We start from the raw sequence: 20,471 nt of genomic DNA, 5'->3' as shown, positions 1-20,471 counted from the left end.
ACAAAGCATACTCAAATCAGTGACTACCAAGAGGTAGATACAGTGGTCTATTCAAAGCAAAAGCAGATGACTCGAAAGCAAATATCATGGACACATTTTTTGAATGTGTGAGGAATTTTCCTTGTTGACTTTTCTGGAGGGCCAAGGAATGACAGTATCTATTTATTATGAGTGCTTGAAAATTTTAGCCAAAATTAAAAAAAAAAAAAAAAAACCTGGGAAAATTTTGCCAGAGTTCTCTTTGCTAATGTTCCTATTTATCCCTGTCATCAGACAAAGGAGATTTTGTTGGAATTTTGGTGGGAAATCGTTAGCCATCCAGCTTATAGTCTTGACTTGAATCCTATTTTATTATCTGACTTGAAACACTTTTCAAACCCCATCCATATTTGTTCATTTACTAACTAAAAAAAAAAAAAAAAAATACAAATCATTGATTTCCCAGGACTCTCAGTTCTCTAGGGATGAATTAAATTTCCATTATCAATTACAAAATGTCCTGAGTTTAATGGAGGTGATGTTGAGAAATGAAGTTTATATTGTCTCTTTCTATTTTTAGTATTTTAACTTTTTTTTAACATCTTTAAGAGTTAAAGCAGAGAGGGATAGATCTTCCAATTGTTAGTTTGCTCCTCAGATACCTGCAACAGCCAGAACTAGGCCAGGAATTTCATCTGGGTCTCCCACATGGGTGGCAGGAGCCCAAGGACTTGTACTATCTTCCACTGCATTTCCCAGGCCATTACCAGGGAACTGGAATGGAATTGAAGCAGCGAGGACACAAACTGGTGCCCATATGGGATGTTGGCATTGCAGGCTGTGGATTAGCTGCTATGCCACAATGCTGCCCCCTATTTTAGCTTTTAATTAATATGTCCTCAAGTTTTTTGAAGTCTCATTATATATTCAGTTAAGTAAATCTGTGCATAATTCCACTTTATGCCTGGATTATATATTCCATTTTATGGTTTTACCATTTTTTTTTTTACTCTATTCACAAGTTGTGAATATTTTTGTTCATGTTTTCTGGTGTTTGCCAAATGCTGCTAAGAACAATTAGTTATAGATTTTGTGCATTTATTCAACTTGAGAATATTACAGCACTGTAGTAGTGAGACTTCAGTAACCTAATCATAGCAGAGAATTAGACTTTTTTCTCATCCAGAATTCTTTTTTTTAACTTTTATTTAATATAAATTTCTGAAGTACAGCTTATGGATTACAATGGTTTCCCCCCCTCACAACTTCCCTCCCACCTGCAACCCTCCCATCTCCTACTCCCTCTCCCCTTTCATTCACATCATGATTCATTTTCAATTATCTTTATATACAGAAGGTCAATTTATTATAAAGATTTCAACAATTTGCACCCACACAGATACACAAAGTATAAAGTACTGTTTGAGTACTACTTACAGCATTAATTCAGATTGAACAACACATTAAAACAGAGATCCTACATGAGGAGTAAGTGCACAGTGACTCCTGTTGTTGACTTAACAAATTGACACTCTTGTTTATGGCATCAGTAATCACCCTAGGCTCTTGTCATGAGCTGCCAAGGCTATGGAAGCCCCCTGAGTTCGCCTACTCTGATCATATTTAGACAAGGTCATAGTCAAAGTGGACATTCTCTCCTCCCTTCAGAGAAAAGTAACCTTCCCTGATGGCCGGATGGTCGGTTCTTTCCACTGGGATCTCACAGAGATCTCTCATTCAGGTGTTTTTTTTTGTTTGGTTGTTGTTTTTTTTTTTTTTTTTTTTTTTTTTTTTTTTTTTTTTTTGCCAGAGTGTCTTGGCTTTCAATGCTTGAAATACTTTCATGGGCTTTTTAGCCAGATCCAAATGCCTTAAGGACTGATTCTGAGGCCAGAGTGCTGTTTAGGACATCTGCCATTCTATGTCTGCTGTGTATCCTGCTTCTCATGTTAGATTATTCTCTCCTTTTTAATTCTATCAGTTAGTATTAGCAGACACTAGTCTTGTTTATGTGATCCCTTTGACAATCCTATCGCTATAATCAATTATGAACTGAATCTGATCACTTGGACTAGTGAGATGGCATTGGTACATGCCACCTTGATGGGATTGAATCGGAATCCCCTTGCACATTTCTAACTACCATTAGGGGTAAGTCCGAGTGAGCATGTGCTGAACTGTATGTCTCTTCCCTCTCTTATTCCCACTCTTATATTTAACAGGGATCACTTTTCATTTAAATTTAAATGCCTAAGAATAATTGTTAAAGAGTTCAACCCATGATATTAAGTAGAATGAAAAAATACTAAAAGTAATAAAATAGTAAGTTGTTCCTCGACAGTCAGGACAAGGGCTGATCAAGTCACTGTTTCTCATAGTGTCTATTTCACTTCAACAGGTTTCCTTTTTTGTGGTTGGTTGTCACTGATCAGCAAGGACATATGATACTTGTCCTTTTGGACTGGCTTATTTCACTCAGCATGATATTTTCCAGATTAAAATCTCAATTTCATGGGAAACATTTTCATTCGTCTCCTGTATGGTTTTCTTAATTCATGGATTGTTTCTAATTACTTATAAATAATCCTATGATTAATTTTTTGAATTCCTTTTCTGGCATTTCTTCGTTCTGTTCATCTTCACATTTTAGTATTGAAGTATTGTGTTCTTTTGTGAGTGTCATGTTATGTCCCTTATTCTTGTTTTTTGAATATCTGCATTTATTTTTAGGCACTTGTGGAGACACTTATAATGTAAGGTTGTTTTTTTCCCCTCCTCTGATGGCTTTTCTCTTTGGACACTGCTTCTGTGGCTTATTAGTGTCTACTCTTTCAGTGAATATCTAGAGGTATGTGCTGGTTGTGGCCAGGGAGTTCTGTTCAGAGCTCCAGGGTGAGGGGAATATCCATTGTGACACCCAAGTTGGGTGTGGGAAATTTCTCTCTTTTTAATCAGGGGGGAGGGTTTGGTCAGCTCTGTTTATATAGTCTCATACTCACCTTCTCCTATTAGGAGACCAGTGTCTGGATGCTAGCCCCAGTGGGTGCAATATTTGTCTATGTTGCCACAGGCATCACATAAACGATCTGTGCAGTTCTCAGTCTGAGCATGAATTCCACAGCAATGACCCTCACCAGAGAATCAGAGAGCCATGAGTGTGTGGAGCCACCCACGGCGACTGCCCAGAGTCCCAGCCACACCCTGTGCCCTCCCACACAGCCAGTATTTTCACAGTCCTGGCACATAAGACTCCCACAGTCAGGAGCACCCAGCCCCCTGTCAATTCTCCAGCATCTTCTCTCAGCAGTAGCTGGGCATGCTGACATGAGCTGGCACAGCTGTTAAGTATGTCTGAAGTGTCCACCCTCTCTCAGCTAGTAACAGGACACTGGTGCTGGGTGGTCAAGGAGACAGAAGCATAATCTTTTTTTCCCTCTAGGTTGGCAGGTACACTGTCCCCCACAGGGCTCCAAGCCAGATTCAAGCCAGGCTCTTCCCGTAGCTTTATCGCCAGTAGCTTGGGCTGCTGTAGTCTGGTTTCATCTCTCCAAAGCTGGGTCTGAGGCTCTTGGCTGCTGGGCTTCTGTGTTGTGTCTGTGTTCATGCGGTATATCCATACCCTCCACAGAAACCCAGTGTCCAAAATTTGAGTGGAGTTTCCTCTGCAGTTTTCTTCCAGCTCTTCCCTGAGATTCAATCACTGGTGTTTTGTTGCCAATGTTTATATCTGTGGTCATTAGGGATATTGATCTTTCATTCTCTTGTTATATCTTTGTCTTTTTTTTTTTTTTAAAGATTTATTGATTTGCTTGAAAGAGTTACACAGAGAAGGGGGGGGTGATCTTCCATCTGCTGGTTTACTCCCCAGTTGGCCACAATGGCTGGAGCTATGCCAATCCAAAGTTAGGAGCCAGGCACCTCCTCCAGGTCTCCCATGCGGGTGCAGTGGTCCAAGGACTTTGGTCATCTTCTGCTTTCACAGGCCACATCAGAGAGCTGGATTGGAATTGGAGCAGCTGGGACATGAACCGGTGCCCATATGGGATGCCAGCACTGCAGGCAGTGCTTTATCTGCTACGACACAGCGCCAGCCCCTATTTTTTTTTTTTTTTTTTTTGGATAGCTTGAATGAAATTGATGTTCTTCCTTAAAATTTGGGTAGAATTTGCCGGCGCCGCGGCTCACTAGGCTAATCCTTTGCCTTGCGGCGCCGGCACACCGGGTTCTAGTCCCGGTCAGGGCACTGGATTCTGTCCTGGTTGCCCCTATTCCAGGCCAGCTCTCTGCTGTGGCCCGGGAGTGCAGTGGAGGATGGCCCAAGTCCTTGGGCCCTGCACCCAATGGGAGACTAGGATAAGTACCTGGCTCCTGGCTTTGGATCAGCGCGATGTACAGGCCACAGCGTGCCGGCTGCGGCGGCCATTGGAGGGTGAACCAATGGCAAAGGAAGACCTTTCTCTCTGTCTCTCACTGTCCACTCTGCCTGTCAAAAAAAAAAAAAATTGGGTAGAATTTAGTAGTGAAGTCATTTGATCCTGGGATTTTATTTACATGGAAAATATTTATAATCAATTCAGTCTTTTTACTGACAGTTGGCCTGCTTAGGTTTTCTGTATCTTTGTGATTTAGTCTTAGGAAGTTATTTGTTTGCAGAGATTTATCCATTTCTTCTAGGCTTTCAAGTTTGTTGACATTGTTTTTCATAGTACCTAATGATCCTTTGTGTTCTTGCTTATCAGTTATATCTCCTTGTTCATGTCTGCTCATTTATCTCTGTCTCCTCACTACCTTAGTCTATACAAAGGATTATCAATTTTGTGTTTTTTTTTTTCAAAGAGCCAACATTTATTTTCTTTCTTTCTTCTTCTCTCCCTCTCTCCCTCTCTCTCTCCTCTCTCTCTCCTCTATATCCCCTCTCTCGCTCTCTCTCATTGATTTCTGTTATCCTATTCTGATGTATATTGTTTCATTCCTTCTCCTGACTTTGGTTTTGGTCTTTTTCTAGGTTCTTGGGATGCATAATAGGTTATTTGATATAGTTCTAAATTTTTACTATAGGCATTTACTGCAATATGCTTCCCTTTTAGTTCTTCTCTATTGTATGTATCCCATAAGTTTGGGTATGTTGCCTTTCCATTTTCAATTTTTTTTGAATACTTGTTTAACATTTCTCTTTTGAAAAGGTTTATTTATTTGAAAGGCATCACTATAGACGGAGAGACACCAGCTGGTTCACTTCACTTATGAAATGGCTGCAATGGCCAAGGCTGAGCCAGTCTGAAGCCAGGAGCCTCATCCACATGGGTGCCATGGGCACAAACACTTGGGCTATTGTTAATTGCTTTTCCAAGGCCATTAGCAGGGAGCTTGATTGAAAAAAGTGCAGCCAGGGCATGTACTGGTGCCCATGTGGATTGCCAGAGTTTCAGGTAATGAATTAACCTGCTATGCCATAAAACCAGCCCTTAATTTCCCAATTGACTTCTTCAATAATGTATTGTTAATTCTATATATGGAAATGTTCCATGTGTAGATGTAAAGCATGTATTCCACTGGTATTGTTGGGAATGTTCCTTAAATGTCTGGTCCATTTGTTCTAGTGCAGTAACTCTGATGTTCTGTTGTTGATTTTTTCATTCCTTCTGCTGTACTGAACCACCTGTCACACAGTGTAGGACACTTCTTGGGAGCTGGCAACACGGCTCACTAGGCTAATCTTCCGCCTTGCGGTGCCGGCACACCGGGTTCTAGTCCCGGTTGGGGCGCCGGATTCTGTCCCAGTTGCCCCTCTTCCAGATCAGCGTGATGCAACGGCCGCAGTGCGCCGGCCGCGGTGGCCATTGGAGGGTGAACCAACGGCAAAGGAATACCTTTCTCTCTGTCTCTCTCTCTCACTGTCCACTCTGCCTGTCCAAAAAAAAAAAAAAAAAAAGACACTTCTTGGGTTAAAATGATAGAGTAACTATTGATATTGCATCCTGTTGGGTTTTTAAGGCTGCAGTTCTTTTGCTAGTGTGATGGGATATCTCTGGGGAAGAAAGTAAAGACTGGGTCATTGAGACAGCAGATCTGCTAGTATGCTGGAATGTTTTAGGAGTTCTAAGGAAGGATACATACAAGGGCTCCTATCCCTTATGGCATTCTGTATTTCATTATGACTAATTTTTCAAAATGGTATTATACTGCTACAGCCTGTCTTGTGGGTGCTGGGGACACAATGTTTGTTCCTTCTGAGGAACAAAGTACTGTGTATACTCTGGTGGCTCACCTTGCTGGGATCAAAGCTTATGACAGTTGTGGGTCCCTTCTGGAGCTCCTGTTGTTTATGTCGTATATCTCTGGAGATGGCATCTGCTGGTGATCTCCCATTTACCCTTCCCCCCTCTAATGGAAATTCCTCTCAGGCTGGAGGCTACCAGTTGCATTCTTTACACTGCCATCACTGTCCCTGTGTCCTGTGGGATTTCCTTGTCTGGCTTACTGAATTCCACTGGTTTCTCTAAACAGTCACCCAAACTTCAGTTATTGTTATTTTAGTTCTCTTTGGAGGAAGAAATAAATGCTGGACCATTCTATTCCACCAGCTTCAAGCCCACTGTTATCTTTGTACATGTATGTGCCTGTGGTGGGCTTTAGGACTAGTGATTAATATGCCTATGTCATATATTAGAGTGTCTAGGTTTGAGTCCTGCTCTGGTTTCTTAATGCAGACCTAGTGAGATAGCAGTGATGGTTCAAGTAATTGAGTTCCTGCCTCCTTTATGGGAGATGTGTATTGCATTTCTGACTCTGGACTCCTGGCTTCATCTCAGCCTTTGTGGGCCCTTGAGGTGTGAATCTGAAGGGATACAAATATGAAGATGGGAGCATGTACTCATGCTCTCTGTTCCTAAGAGTGTGTGTATCAGCTACTTAGATATGTTTTCAAATTTGTATGACTCTTTCATTTTTCTATATGGATATAAGAATCCTTGTCAAGTGTTACTGAAAGTTTGATTTGAGTGGCAATGGATTTGAGAAGAGTTAACAACTTGACAAAGCTTTTAAGATTAATTCCTAGTACTTTATCACTGAAAACTATTTATTTTAAAATGAGTCCTTTTAAAATTTTATTTCCTATTTCACTGTGGCAAGTATATGTAGTACATCCTTTCATTCTATCATGAGGTAAAGATTAATTTTATTTGCCAAAATAAAATAAAGCAGGCAGTCACTTTACCCACTACACGACAGCACTGGCCCCATCAGTTGATTTTCAGTCTTCTTCATAAGTATTACTATTATTGGATTTACCCACTGATTTAATCCATAAAGATACTCATAAAGGTTATGAAAATTTGAGAATAAAAAAATTTACACATTTCCCTCTTCTTTGTTAGTATATCAAAATTCTTGTAACTCTGGTTACTAAAATGTCTCTGGATAAATGATGCTATTAAAAAAATTTTGTAGCACAACCACCAAGTGAAGCTTATAGAAACATTTACATTAAAATTCTAAAGCCTTCGTGGGTTAAAGCCCCAGCCCACAGTGCCAGCATCTCATATGGGTGCTGATTCAAGTCCCAGCTGCTCCACTTCCAATCCAGTTCCCTGCTAATGCTCCAGTAAAGCAATGGAGGGTGGCCCAAGTGCTTGGGCCCTTGCACCCACTTGGGAGATCCGGAAGAAGCTCCTGGCTTCAGATTAGCTCAGCTCCAGTGTTTGCGGCCATTTAGGGAATGAACCAGTAATGGAAGACCTCTCTCTCTCTCTGTCTCTACTTCTCTCTGTAACTCTGTCTTTGAAATAAATAAATCTTTTAAAAAATTTTTGAAAGCCTGGCAATTGTCAGCCACCACTATCTGTGGCATTTGGCTGTGTTGCTTTCTGCAGAGCTTCAGTCCTAGCCTACTTTGAGCTTTCTGTGCTTTGACCAAGTTGTATCTCATGTGCCAACCACAGTCCCAGAGGTCCCATAATAAAAAGCTAAAGTGGTATGGAGACATTCAGTCCTACAGTGAAACACATTTCCTTCAGTCATTTTTGTTTTGTTGTGATAGTGCAGGTTATTTCGAGAGTGCTACTTGAGGTGATTCTATTAAGGCTGCAGTCTTCTCTTTGAAGTTTAATGAGATTCATAGGGTCAGGGGTTACAGATGTTGAATTTAACACAGTTCCTTCCCAAAAGTTTCTTCTAAATTGTCACTTTAGATGACCATCTAAAACATTAATTACCATCAAACAATATTCTGAACATTAGAAGTTGAGTGAAATAGGCTTGGTAAGTGCTTCTTTGGTACCAGGGATTATTTTAGGAAGATTTCCTGACATGACATTGAATTGTGTCAAAAGTCTCTCCAGTAGATATTTGTATTCTTATTTTTAAGGAAAACAAAAGCTGAAATTCAGAGCCAGTCTGGTGGAATCTATGCAACAGTGGAGCCAGCATTGAGACTCAGAACTATTTTACTGTGCAGTGCTTTTGATTGAAGTTTCCTGAGCCAAGGAAATACAGATTTCCTTAAAAATTTAAAGAGACCTAAACTATTTTGAATTTCATCAAAAGGCCATTGCAGGCATTTGGTCAGTGAACCAGCAATTGGACAAAATCTCTGGTGTTCTCTTTTGTGTATCTTTGTTGCTCTTTCAAGTAAGTGAAAATAAACATTTAAGAAAAGTAAATTTTGTACTTAGGCATGTTAAAATATTATGAATGATACATTTTAACATAAAAGAGAATAGATGGAGATGGCATCAACACCATTAGAAGTGGGGTATATGGCACTATGGTTGAGGACAATGGGGAAGTGTCATGGTGCCAGTGATCAAGCCTGAAAATGGCCTCAGGATGGGATTTGTGTTGCTTCAGTGCAGACCTACAGCCCATTGTTGTGTAAGCTGCATAAAATCTTGGATATGTGGCTGGACAACAACAAGGATATGCTGGAAGCTCTCGAGGCCCTTTCAGCCTTTGTTGAATATAGTTTGAAGACCTGATGAAATTTACATGGAGATACTGAACCCAAGCTATCAGTGAAGAATTTGTAAGCATTTTCAAGGAAGTGCAGGAAGAATTTGAAAACATTAATGAAGATGTTCAAATGGTGAGCTGCTATTGTGAAGATACATCAAATTAGCAGCACCATCAATTTTGGAGATTTTGGAACAGAAAAGCCTGCTTTTAAAAAACAGCTTTTGAAAACCTTTCTTGATGGGCTCAAAGTGAATGCAGAACAGGCACAATATCTCTGATATTAACAGGGTCAATGGAATCTCTGTAGGATAGACCTGTCTTATATATAAGTACACCTTAGATAAATATGGATCAACCAGAAGTACAGTTGTTAGTGGATTTATTGATACCTTTCAAGAGGAGGAACAGAGAATGCACTTAGATCTTTCGAGATGGACTCCCGTGAGGTATGTAAGAGATATGTTGGCCTGGCTCCATCAAGCTACTGCTTTTTTAAAAAAGATTGGTTTATTTGAAAGAGTTATATATAGAGGGAGAGACAGAGATCCTCCATCTGCGGCCTCATTCACCAAATGGCCATAATGGATGGGACAGGTCCAGGAGCTTCTTCCAGGTCTCACATGTGTGTGCAGGGGCCCAAACAGGTGGACCGCCCACTGTTGCTTTGCTGGACACACCAGCAGGGAGCTGGGTTGGAAATGGAACAGTGGGATTTGAACCGGTGCCTACATGGAATGCTGGCAGCAGGGCCAGTGGCTCAACCCACTGGATTACTGCTTCTGAAAAGGAACACCTGTAAGCTTTCTTTTAAAGCATGTTTCTACACAAGGTGTTGAAAAAAATTTTCAAGATGTTGCTGGACATATCACTGAAGAGGTGTAGACTTCTAAAGGTTTGAATTGAAAAAGTAATACTTGCTGAACCAGGGACAATTTTATTATATTAGATATCTGATCTCAAATATTACAGCAATACAATCAATGACATTTTGGGAATAGTGCAACACATTGATTACCACTGAAGAAATGCATTTGCAGAGCAAAAAATTATTCTTCAATAGCTCAAGTATTCATGCAACTAAGTTAATGGGTAAGGTTGAACTCTCACCAACTAATCTTGGACTAACTTCTGCATTAAATTGGACTGTCATGTAAAGTTTTGGCTTCTAATGGTTCTTCAATCATCCTGTTAGATGCTTGTCAAGCTGATTTTGTGCAAATTTTTTTACGGCTCAAATCTCTCTTCCACATGCATATTGTATCCAGCAATTTAGGCACAGATGATGCAGACAACTTTGTGATAAATTCACTAAATATGATGAGGACAACATTAACTATTGAGTTCTCTGGCAGACATCTGGAAATGTTTCATATTGAAACATATTTAGGGGGCTGGCGCTGTGGTGCAGTGGGTTAAAGCCCTGGCCTGAGGTGCCAGCATCCCATGTGGGCGCTGGTTCTAGTTCTGGCTGCTCCTCTTCGATTCAGCTCTGCTATGGCCTGGGAAAGCAGTAGAAAATGACCCAAGTCCTTGGGCTCCTGCACCCATGTGGGAGACCCAGAAGAAGCTCCTGGCTCCCAGCTGTAGATCAGCACAGCTTTGGCCATTGCGGCCATTTGGGGAGTGAACCAATGGCCATGAAGACCTTTCTCTCTGTCTCTCCCTATCACTGTCTGTAACTGTACCTCTTAAATAAATAAACAAACAAACATATTTAGGAAGACTAATAAATGAGCAAACCTTGTGTTTTAAATAGACTGGGTTTGAATTATATCTATGACACTGTACATTAATGTAAACCTGAAAATGCTAATTTGTCCAACCTAGACTATGGCATTCAAAGCTATAATAGTTCAGTTTTATTATCTGTCAGCCCCAGACAACCCATTAATGCCACAGTTGAGTTTTCCTCTAAGTTCTGTAAAAGAGAAAATTATTAAACCTCAGAATTAGTCTTCAGAGCCTATGCTGAAGTGTGTGCAGCTGTGATGAATCTAGTCAGTGAGTTCAAAGATCCAGAGAACACTCTATATCCATCACCATAGCAAGTGTGGAAATTTCTCTCCTGTTTGTTATGATTTAGTCTTATTTTTTTAGTTTATTAATCGTCACTTAAATTCTGTAGTTACAGTTTTCTATCATTGTTGATCCCAATAATTTCCTTTGTTCTGAATAACATGGAAGTAAGTTGAACTGAGTATCTTTCCTTATCTGCTCTTTTCCATCTTTGCTAGCTTCCTTTCTGGCTTTGCAGGTTCCCATGTATTCTGAAACAACAAATGTATGGCAAAAAGGTGTATGGGAGGCTTGAGGGATTTTTTTTTTTTGGCAAGTCTTGTTGTAAACAGCATATAAATTTTTTGTCTAAACTTAAGGATTAATATGAGGATATGACCTAACGGACATCTCTTTTACCTAAATATTCATTTGCTTTCTTACCAGTTGTTATTGTGAGTAGGCTTACTTCATAGCTTTTTGAATATGCCCTGTCTATCCCCACAGAATCTGCCTAAAAGTGTTAGAAGAAGAAAAAAATTGACAGTGAATTATGCTGCAGGTATACATAGCAGGTAATCTTTCTGTTATATTTTTTCTGATGGCATGTAATTGACTACACACATTTTTTGTGATTTTAAATATACATCCAACATAAATGAAGTGATGAAATTAACATAAATAGAATGTGTTCCACTCTGTGCATATCCTGGAAGGAACCAAAGGCAGAGTTGAGCCCTTTCAGTGAGTTTTAGGTAAGTAGGCATCCTGACTTGTGTGTTTAAAGGGATCCTACATCCAGCAAACTGCAAACTTTGGAATCAAAAGCAAAGAATGAAACCAAGACCTGGAGGGTGACTTGGCTCTGCCCTCAGAAGTCTTCTTGATTGACAATAATTGTACATGATTGCAGGCTACATTTTGACATTGCAGATCATGTATTCAATATATTCTGATCAGGATAATCAGCATGTCCCCTACTTTGACATTATTTTATTTCTGAAGGCTCAGGGCTTCTTTTTTCTATTTATAAAACATGCGAGGTTGTATACTGAGGAAGATTCAGAATTACTGTAGTTTATCAAAATTATATCTTGGAATCCAAAATGGCTGAATATAGAGATGCTGCATCACAGCCACAGAAATACCAGAACAAAGGAAGGACCCCATTTCCAGAGGACAGATTGAAGGAAATTTTTAGTAAATAAGTTAGAGAACAGCGCAGAGACTGTAAGCTAGCAGAGAATACAAACCACTGCTAGCTGCTAAAGCTTCTGTGCCACCAGCACCTGTTCAAGGAACACCATCTTACTGAGAAAAGAAGGCACTGCAACCCTGTCACCATTATGTTCCAGTAGTGCTATGGGACAATTCTAGAGTCCTGACTAACTTCAAGTCCAGCCTAAAGAGGTGAGTAGGGTATGAGCAACTACTTTGCTCAAAAGTACTAGATTCCAGTTTCCTGTGGTAGAGCTGCTACTCAACTCTGTTCTGACTTAGGGGACAGCAGGCAGACTTACTGCTACCAAGGACCACCAGAGTCAGAGAAGGGCACTTTGCAGGGTGGAGAGCAGACCACCTGTGCCCTTAGCTGGGGGGTTGTGGCATAAGTAATTCTCACACTTTGTGATCTACAGGATTTTCCTTGGCCTCTTAGGGTTAGCACCAGCAAAAGACTGTAGAAAATCCTAAAGGGACCAGTTCTAGAGGTCTAGGGTGCAAGCATCTTTGTCACCCATGCATGCCCTATGGGAACAGGGTCAGTTCCAGATGTGCCTTGCAAACCTGGCACTGTTGGTGTTGGAATCTCTGAAGTAGCTCACACTGCAGTGCATATAGAGTTCTGATTTGCATTCCTCTGCTTCAGGCTGGTCGCTCACAGGACACAATCTCCAACATAGCTGGTTCTCTCCTCTAACAATTGGGTAATGATCTCCCTGCATCCCGCAGAAACAAGACTGTGACTATTAGTACCAGTCTGCCTCATAGGACCTAGGGAAGAAGAGGTCTGTATTCCACTACATCAAGCCCATACCTACTAGTGAAAAATCAGTATATATTGCTATTACCCTGTAGTACCTGGAGTAGGGTCCCATTCACATCCCCCAGTTCTGGGACTAGGACTTTTGGTACTATAACCACTCTCCCAGAAGGAACTGAAGAATGTTCTACCCACAATATAAAGTCATAGAGCTAGTGCTGGTACCCAAAGCTCTAGTATCAGGATTACTTAGTGTGTTAAGGGCACAGCCTGCTCTGTGTCCCTGAGCACCAAGACCAAAGCTTCAGCAATCACAAAGCATACTGTGACTGACAACCAACTCTGGGGACTAAAGAGATATACCCCTAGTATGCTTCAAAGTCATTCTACCTCCATGAACTGCTGCAAGCTAGACAGCTGTGGCACTCATAGACACTGATGACATTGATTAAAGCTAAAGCACTTTGAGGTTACAATTCTGGGATCACATAAAACCAAAGCCAAAGCAATAAGCCAAGTTGATACTCAACATTCCATCTAAAAAAACCTGTTTTCTGAGAAACCTACTCCATAAAAAAGAAAGGACTATTACACCAGATGTTCAGAAATCAGTGTAGGGACACAGAAAACGTGAAGAAGCAAGGAAGAACTACACTTTGGACAAAAAACCAGAAGAGTTCTACAGAGACAGGTTCTGACATGAAGGAAATTATGAAATATATAAAATAGAATCCAGAATCATGATTCCGAGGAAACAATGTGATACAAGATAACACAGTTTAAAGAAATGGAGAGAGAAATAGATGCCAGGAGTGAGAAATTCACTAGAGTTTTAACAACAGAACAGATCAAGTAGAAGAAATTTTGGATATAGAAAACAATACTTTTGAAATAACCCAGTCAGATAAAAATAAAGAGAAAAGAATTTAAAGGAATGAAGAAATACTATATGAAATATAGGATACCATTAAGTGAACAAATATTCATGATATAGGGATTGCTGAAAAAAAGAGAAGGAAAAAGATATTTGGGAACCTAATTAAATAGTAGTTTAAACTTCCCAAGTCTTGAAGGAGATACGGATATCCAGATATAGGAAGCCCAAAGATCCCAAAGCAGACAGTACCAAAAAATACTTTTTCCAATGCATATTATAATGAAAATGACAAAGTTTAACAAAGAATCATAAAGACAGTAAAAGTGTTATTTTACATATAAAGCAAAACTAAATATACTAACAGCAGACTTCTCAACAGAAACCCTACAGCCCAGAAGAGAGTAGAACAATATATCCATGGTCTTAAAAAAGGAAAAATCTTCAAGAATATTATATCCAGAAATACTATCCTTTATAAGTGACAGAGAAATAGAGTATTTCCCAGATGAGCAAAAACAGAATTTGTCACTACCAGACCAAAAAAAGTAGTGGTAGGAAGGAAGTTTATAGCATTAAGTGCTTACATTACAAAACAATCTCAAATAAATGACCCAACAGTGCATCTCAAGGACTTAGAAAAACAAGAACAAACAGCTCATCATTAACAAGAGATGAAAAATAATAAGAATGAGAACAGGAATAAATTAAATTGAAATTAAAAAGATAATACAAAGGAGCACCAAAGCAAAAACCTAGTGTTTTGAAGATATAAACAAAATAGATAAACTTTTAGTCAGACTAACATAAAAAAGAGAAAAAATCAAATACAGGTGAAAAAGGAGACATTACTATCAATGCCACAGGAACAACTAATTATATGCTAACAAATTGGAAAACCTTGAAGAAAATGATAAATTCTGGATATATATATAACATGCTAATATTAAATCAAGACTATATAGTATATCTAAATATACGCATGATAAGCAGCGTGAAGGAAGCAGTGATTAAAAGTCCCCAGTGAAGAGAACTCCAGGACCTAATGGATTTACTTCAGAATTCTACAAAACATTTTAGTGTAACTGACTATTTACTTTACAAGTGATTCCAAAATTGAAATTGAGCAGGATGTCCTTCTACCAAACCCTTTTTATGAGGCCAGCATCACTCTGATTTCAAACCAAAGATATAACATAAAGAAAACTACCAGTAACCTTAAGGAATATAGATGCAAAAATTTTCAACAATATTCTAGCAAACCAAATCCAATAGTACATTATAAAGATCATATATCACTACCAGGTAGGATTTACCCCAGAGGTGCAACAGTGTTTCAACATTCACAAATTAATAAATGCCTTAAATTATCTCAACAGAATGAAGACCAAAAACCATATGATCATCTCCTTAGTTGTACTGAAAATATTTGATAAGATTCAACAATGCTTCATGATAAAACCTCCCCAGGTATAAAAGGGTGTAGAGGGACATATATTAGGTATATAAGTTATATACCTTAGGTATATAAGAGACATAACAAAATTATATAGTCTGAATGACAGTCCAAGGGCTAATATTTGGAATAGGGAAAGCAAAGAGCATTTCCTTTCAGATCTGGCACAAGACAGATCTGTCCATTTTCTCCACTCCTTAATCAATATAGTATTTGAAGTATCAGTAACAGTAATTAGGGGGGAGGGGCCGGCACCATGGCTCACTTGGTTGGTCCTCCACCTGTGGCACTGGCATCCCATGTGGTTGCTCCTCTTCCACTCCAGCTCTCTGCTGTGGCCCAGGAGTGCAGTGGAGGATGGCCCAAGTGCTTGGGCACCTGTACCCGTGTGGAAGACCAGGAGGAAGCACCTGGCTCCTGGCTTTGGATCAGCACAGCACTGGTCATAGTGGCTATTTGGGGAGTGAACCAACGGAGGGAGGACCTTTCTCTCTGTCTCTCACTGTCTGTAACTCTCCTGTCAAATAAATGAAAAAAAAGTAATTAGGCGGGCTGGTGCTGTGGCATAGTGGGTAAAGCTGCTTCCTGCAGTGCCGACATCCTAGATGGGTACTGGTTCATGTCCTGGCTGCTTTACTTCCAATCCAGCTCTCTGCTATGGCCTGGGAAAACAGTGGAAGATGGCCAGTCCTTGGGCCCCTGCCCCCACATGGGAGACCCAGGGGAAGCTCCTGGCTCCTGGCTTTGGATCGGCGCAGCTCCAGCTGTTGCACTGCAGCCATCTAGGGAGTGAACCAGCGGATGGAAGACCTCTCTCTCTCTCTCTCTCTCTCTCTCTCTCTGTGCCTCTCCATAACTCTGCCTTTCAAATAAATAAATCTTTTTAAAAAATGATTGGAGAGGAGAAAGAAAAAATGGTACTGAAATTGGAAATGGGGAAGTCAAAATATCCATGTTTGAATTTTTTTTGTATTTTTAAAATTATTTATAAAAGAGAACACATTTCAGCAGGTGCCGCGGCTCACTAGGCTAATCCTCTGCCTGTGGCGCCAGCACCCTGGGTTCTAGTCCCAGTTGGGGCGCCGGATTCTGTCCCGGTTGCTCCTCTTCTAGTCCAGCTCTCTGCTGTGGCCCAGGAGTGCAGCGGAGGATGGCCCAATTGCTTGGGCCCTGAACCTGCATGGGAGACCAGGAGGAAGCACCTGGCTCCTGGCTTTGGATTGGCGCAGCGCGCTGGCCACAACACACCGGCTGTAGCAGCCACTTGGAGGGTGAACCAACAGAAAAAGGAAGACCTTTCTCTCTGTCTCTCTCTCACTGTATAACTCTTCCTGTCAAAAAAAAAGGGGGGGGGAACACTTTTCATGTATTTAATATAAGCAGTTTAAAGAGTATATTTCTCACCATACCCTTCTTCACTCACTCTCACCCTTCCTACTTCATTTCTTTAACTTTTAAAATGATGTACTTTCAATATTATTTATAATCTTTTTAACTCTCCACTAAATAAAGATTTTAACAAGTAGTGAGTACAAAAACCAGTGTTCCTGAAGAGTATAGACAAGGGCTATAAACAATAATCAATTGTCAAAATGTCAGTTTCACTCCTATACATTAGATTTTATTTGTACTCCGTATATTACCACAAATCAGGGAAACATGATATTTCTCCTTTTGAAACTGGCTTTTTTCACTAAGCATGATGATATCCAGTTGCATGCACATTGTTGCAAAAGGATTTCATTTTTTATGGCTGAGTAGCATTCCATCATGTATATGTACTTTAATTTCTTAGTCCTGTCATCAGTTGATAGACATCATGGATGATTTCATATCTTAGCTATTGTAAATTGAGCTACTATAAACATAGTGGTACAGAAAGCTTTCATATGCTGATTTCAATTCCTTTGGATAAATTCACAGGAGTGGAACAGCTGAATCATATTATAGATCTATTTTTATGTTTCTGAGGAATCTCCACACTGTCTTCCATAATAGTTGTACTAGTTTACATTGCCACCAACAGTATATTAGAATACTGTTTTCCCCACATACTCAACAGCATTTGTTATTTTTTGATTTCTGTGTGATAGCTTTTCTAACTTGGGTGAGGTGAAACCTTGTTGTGGTTTTTTAATTAAATTCTGGGGTCTCTAATCTGTTCCGTTGTTCAAGGTATCTATTGTTGTGCCAGTGCCAAGCTATTTGATTATAATAGCCCTCTAATATGTCTTGAAATCAGGTATTTTGATGCCTTCAGCTTTATTGTCTAGGATTGCTTTAACTATTCTGGGTCACTTGTGATTTCATATGAATTTTAGGGTCATTTTGCTGAAATCTGAGAACAACTTTGTATTTTGGTTGGGATCACACTGAATCTGTAAATAGTTTTGTGTAGTGTGGACATTTGATTATATTAATTCTTCCAATCCATGAACATAAAATTTTTTCCATTTTTGGTGTTCTATTTCTTTTTTAATCTTTTGTAATTTTCATTGTAAAGGTCTTTCATATCACTGGTTACATTTATCCCAAGGTATTTAAATTTTTTTGTAGATGTTATGAATGGGATGGGATTGATGTTACAAACCCTTTCTCAATCATGGCATTGTTTGTGTATATGAAGATTATTGATTATTGTGTGTTGATTTTATATCCTAAAGTTTTGCCAAACTCTCTTATGAGTTCCAGTAATGTTTTAGTGGTGTATTTTTGGTTCCACTGTGTGTGATCATATCTGAAAACAGAGATAATTTGAGTATTTGTATTCCTTTGATTTCTTTTTCTTGTGTAATGACTCTGGCTAAAACTTCCAGAATTATATTGAGTAGTAATGTCTGGTTCTGGATCACAGTGGAAATTTCTCTATCTTTCCCCCATTCAATATTATGCAAATAGTTCTATTGTATCTTTTTTGGTTTCAATTTTTTATTCTCTAATTTTTATTATTATTCCCTCCTCTAATTTGTTGTTTGGTTTATTCTTGTTTTTCTAGATCATTGAGATGTGCTGTTAGATCTTTAATTTGATGCCCTTCTAATTTGTTGACGTAGAAAGTAATTGCTCTAAACTTTCCTCTTAACACTGCTTTTGCTGTATCCCATAAGTTTTTTTTTTTTGAAAGGCAGAGTGGACAGTGAGAGAGAGAGAGACAGAGAGAAAGGTCTTCCTTTTTGCCATTGGTTCACCCTCCAATGGCCGCCGTGGCCGGCGCGCTGTGGCCTGTGCATCGCGCTGATCCAAAGCCAGGAGCCAGGTGTTTTTCCTGGTCTCCCATATGGGTGCAGGGCCCAAGTACTTGGGCCATCCTCCACTGCACTCCTGGGCCATAGCAGAGAGCTGGCCTGGAAGAGGGGCAACTGGGACAGAATCCAGCGCCCCAACCGGGACTAGAACCTGTTGTGCCAGCTCCGCAAGGCAGAAGATTAGCCTATTGAGCCATGGCGCCGGCCCCATAAGTTTTGATATGTTGTTTTCTCATCTTCATTTGTTTCAAAGAATTGTCAGTTTGTCTTTTGATTGCTTCTGTGACCTACGGTTCATTCAGGACCATGTTTCTTAGTCTCCATGTGTTTTTATATTTTTTAGAGTTTCTTAAATTGTTAACTTCCAGCTTCATTCCATTATGGTAAGAGAAGGGACATGATATGATTTTAGTTTTTTTGAATTTGTTGAAACTTGCTTTATGGCTTAGCATATAGTCTGGTTTAGAGATGGTTTCATGCACTGATGAAAAAAATGTGTGTTCTGCAACTTTAGGGTGGAATGCTATCACAATCCTATCATTTTATGATTTTGAGTAGTTAGTACTTCAGGGTCTTTTTAGTTTTTCCTACATTGAAGTTTTCTTTCCTACATATACATATGAAGAATTGCTGTTGTTGTGGGGTGCACAGATTAATAACACAGCGAGACTTTTGAGATCAAATTAGGAGTCTTTATTAACCAGCTGGCAACTGCCTTTTCACAGAGCAAGTCCAGAGAAGACAGCTCTGAGTTGCAGTTTTGGGGCATTTTTAAAGGCAGAAACCAGATTTTTGGGGCCCAGCCATTCTCAAGCAAGCAAGCAAGCAAGCAGAAGTACAGAAGCCAGACATATTCCAGTTCAAGCCAGATGAGCATACCAATATCTATAACTTGTTTCTATCAAAGGAGCAGGCCCTGCTCTGAAGCAACCAAGCAAGATAACCTATAACCACCAGGGCATGCTATGTCCTGTGGGAATATTTTAAACTTCAAGCCATGCTATCACACTGTCTCTACTGAGTGTGTGTGTACAATTTACCACTATATTTCTTTTCTTTAATTAATTAATTTATTATTTGAAAGGCAGAGTTACGAAGAGGCAGAGGCAGAAAGATAGATAGATAGAGAGAGAGAGAGAGAGAGAGAGAGGTGTCTTTCATCTGCTGGCGCACTCCCAAATGGCTGCAATGGCTGGAGCTGGGCTGATCTGAAGCCAGGAGCAAGGAGCTTCTTCCAGGTCTCCCACACAGGTGCAGGGGCCCAAGCACTTGAGCCATCTTCTACTGCTTTCCCAGGCCATAAAAGAGAGCTTCTAAAAGTGGAGCAGCCCAGTTTGAACCAGTGCCCCTATGGGATGCCAGCATTGCAGGTGGCAGTTTTACCCACTATGCCTCAGTACAGACCGCACCACTATATTTTTATCAGTACCTTTTAAATAAGTACATATTTGTTTTGGGGGGAGAGTATTCTCCCAAAATACAGTTTTCTGGTCTAAGGAAGTATCCTGTGATATAAGTATAAGTAACAAGAACCAAATCCATAAATGGGCATTAGAGGGGTAGGAACAGCAAAAGAATAGACAAGAATATGAGAAAGATACTTTTTTGCTCAAAAGTAGAATTCAGACTATTTCTTGAATATTGTGTATTCTTGAAGGTAGTATGACTGCCTTTTTAAAATTTTTTATTTATTTTATAAGCGAGAGGTGGAGAGGCCAAGAAAGAGAGAGAAAGATAATCTTCCATCCATTTATTCACCCCCCAAATGGGTGCAATGGTCTGGGCTGGACCAGGCCAAAGCCAGGAGCCATGAACTTCATCTAGGTCTCCAACAGAGTGCAAGGGTCCAAGTACTTGGGTTATCCTCTGCTGGTTTCCCAGGGACATTAGCAGGAAGCTGGATCAGAATTAGAGAAGTTGGGACTTGAACTGATGCCCATAGGGGAAGCTGGCATGGCAGAAGCAGCTTAACCTGCTGCACCATAA

The 20,471-nt window shown here is 39.9% G+C and overlaps 1 pseudogene; it reads left to right on the top strand.

Annotated features, from left to right (window-relative positions):
• The first annotated feature begins 9,365 nt into the window (after positions 1 to 9,365).
• On the top strand, positions 9,366 to 11,428 carry LOC100346844 (conserved oligomeric Golgi complex subunit 6 pseudogene; annotated as a pseudogene).
• Positions 11,429 to 20,471: the final 9,043 nt, after the last annotated feature.

The sequence above is a fragment of the Oryctolagus cuniculus genome, chromosome 12 (assembly GCF_964237555.1).
Source record: "Oryctolagus cuniculus chromosome 12, mOryCun1.1, whole genome shotgun sequence".
In the NCBI taxonomy this organism is placed as follows: domain Eukaryota; kingdom Metazoa; phylum Chordata; class Mammalia; order Lagomorpha; family Leporidae; genus Oryctolagus; species Oryctolagus cuniculus.
This window is presented reverse-complemented; position numbering and strand designations above follow the sequence as displayed.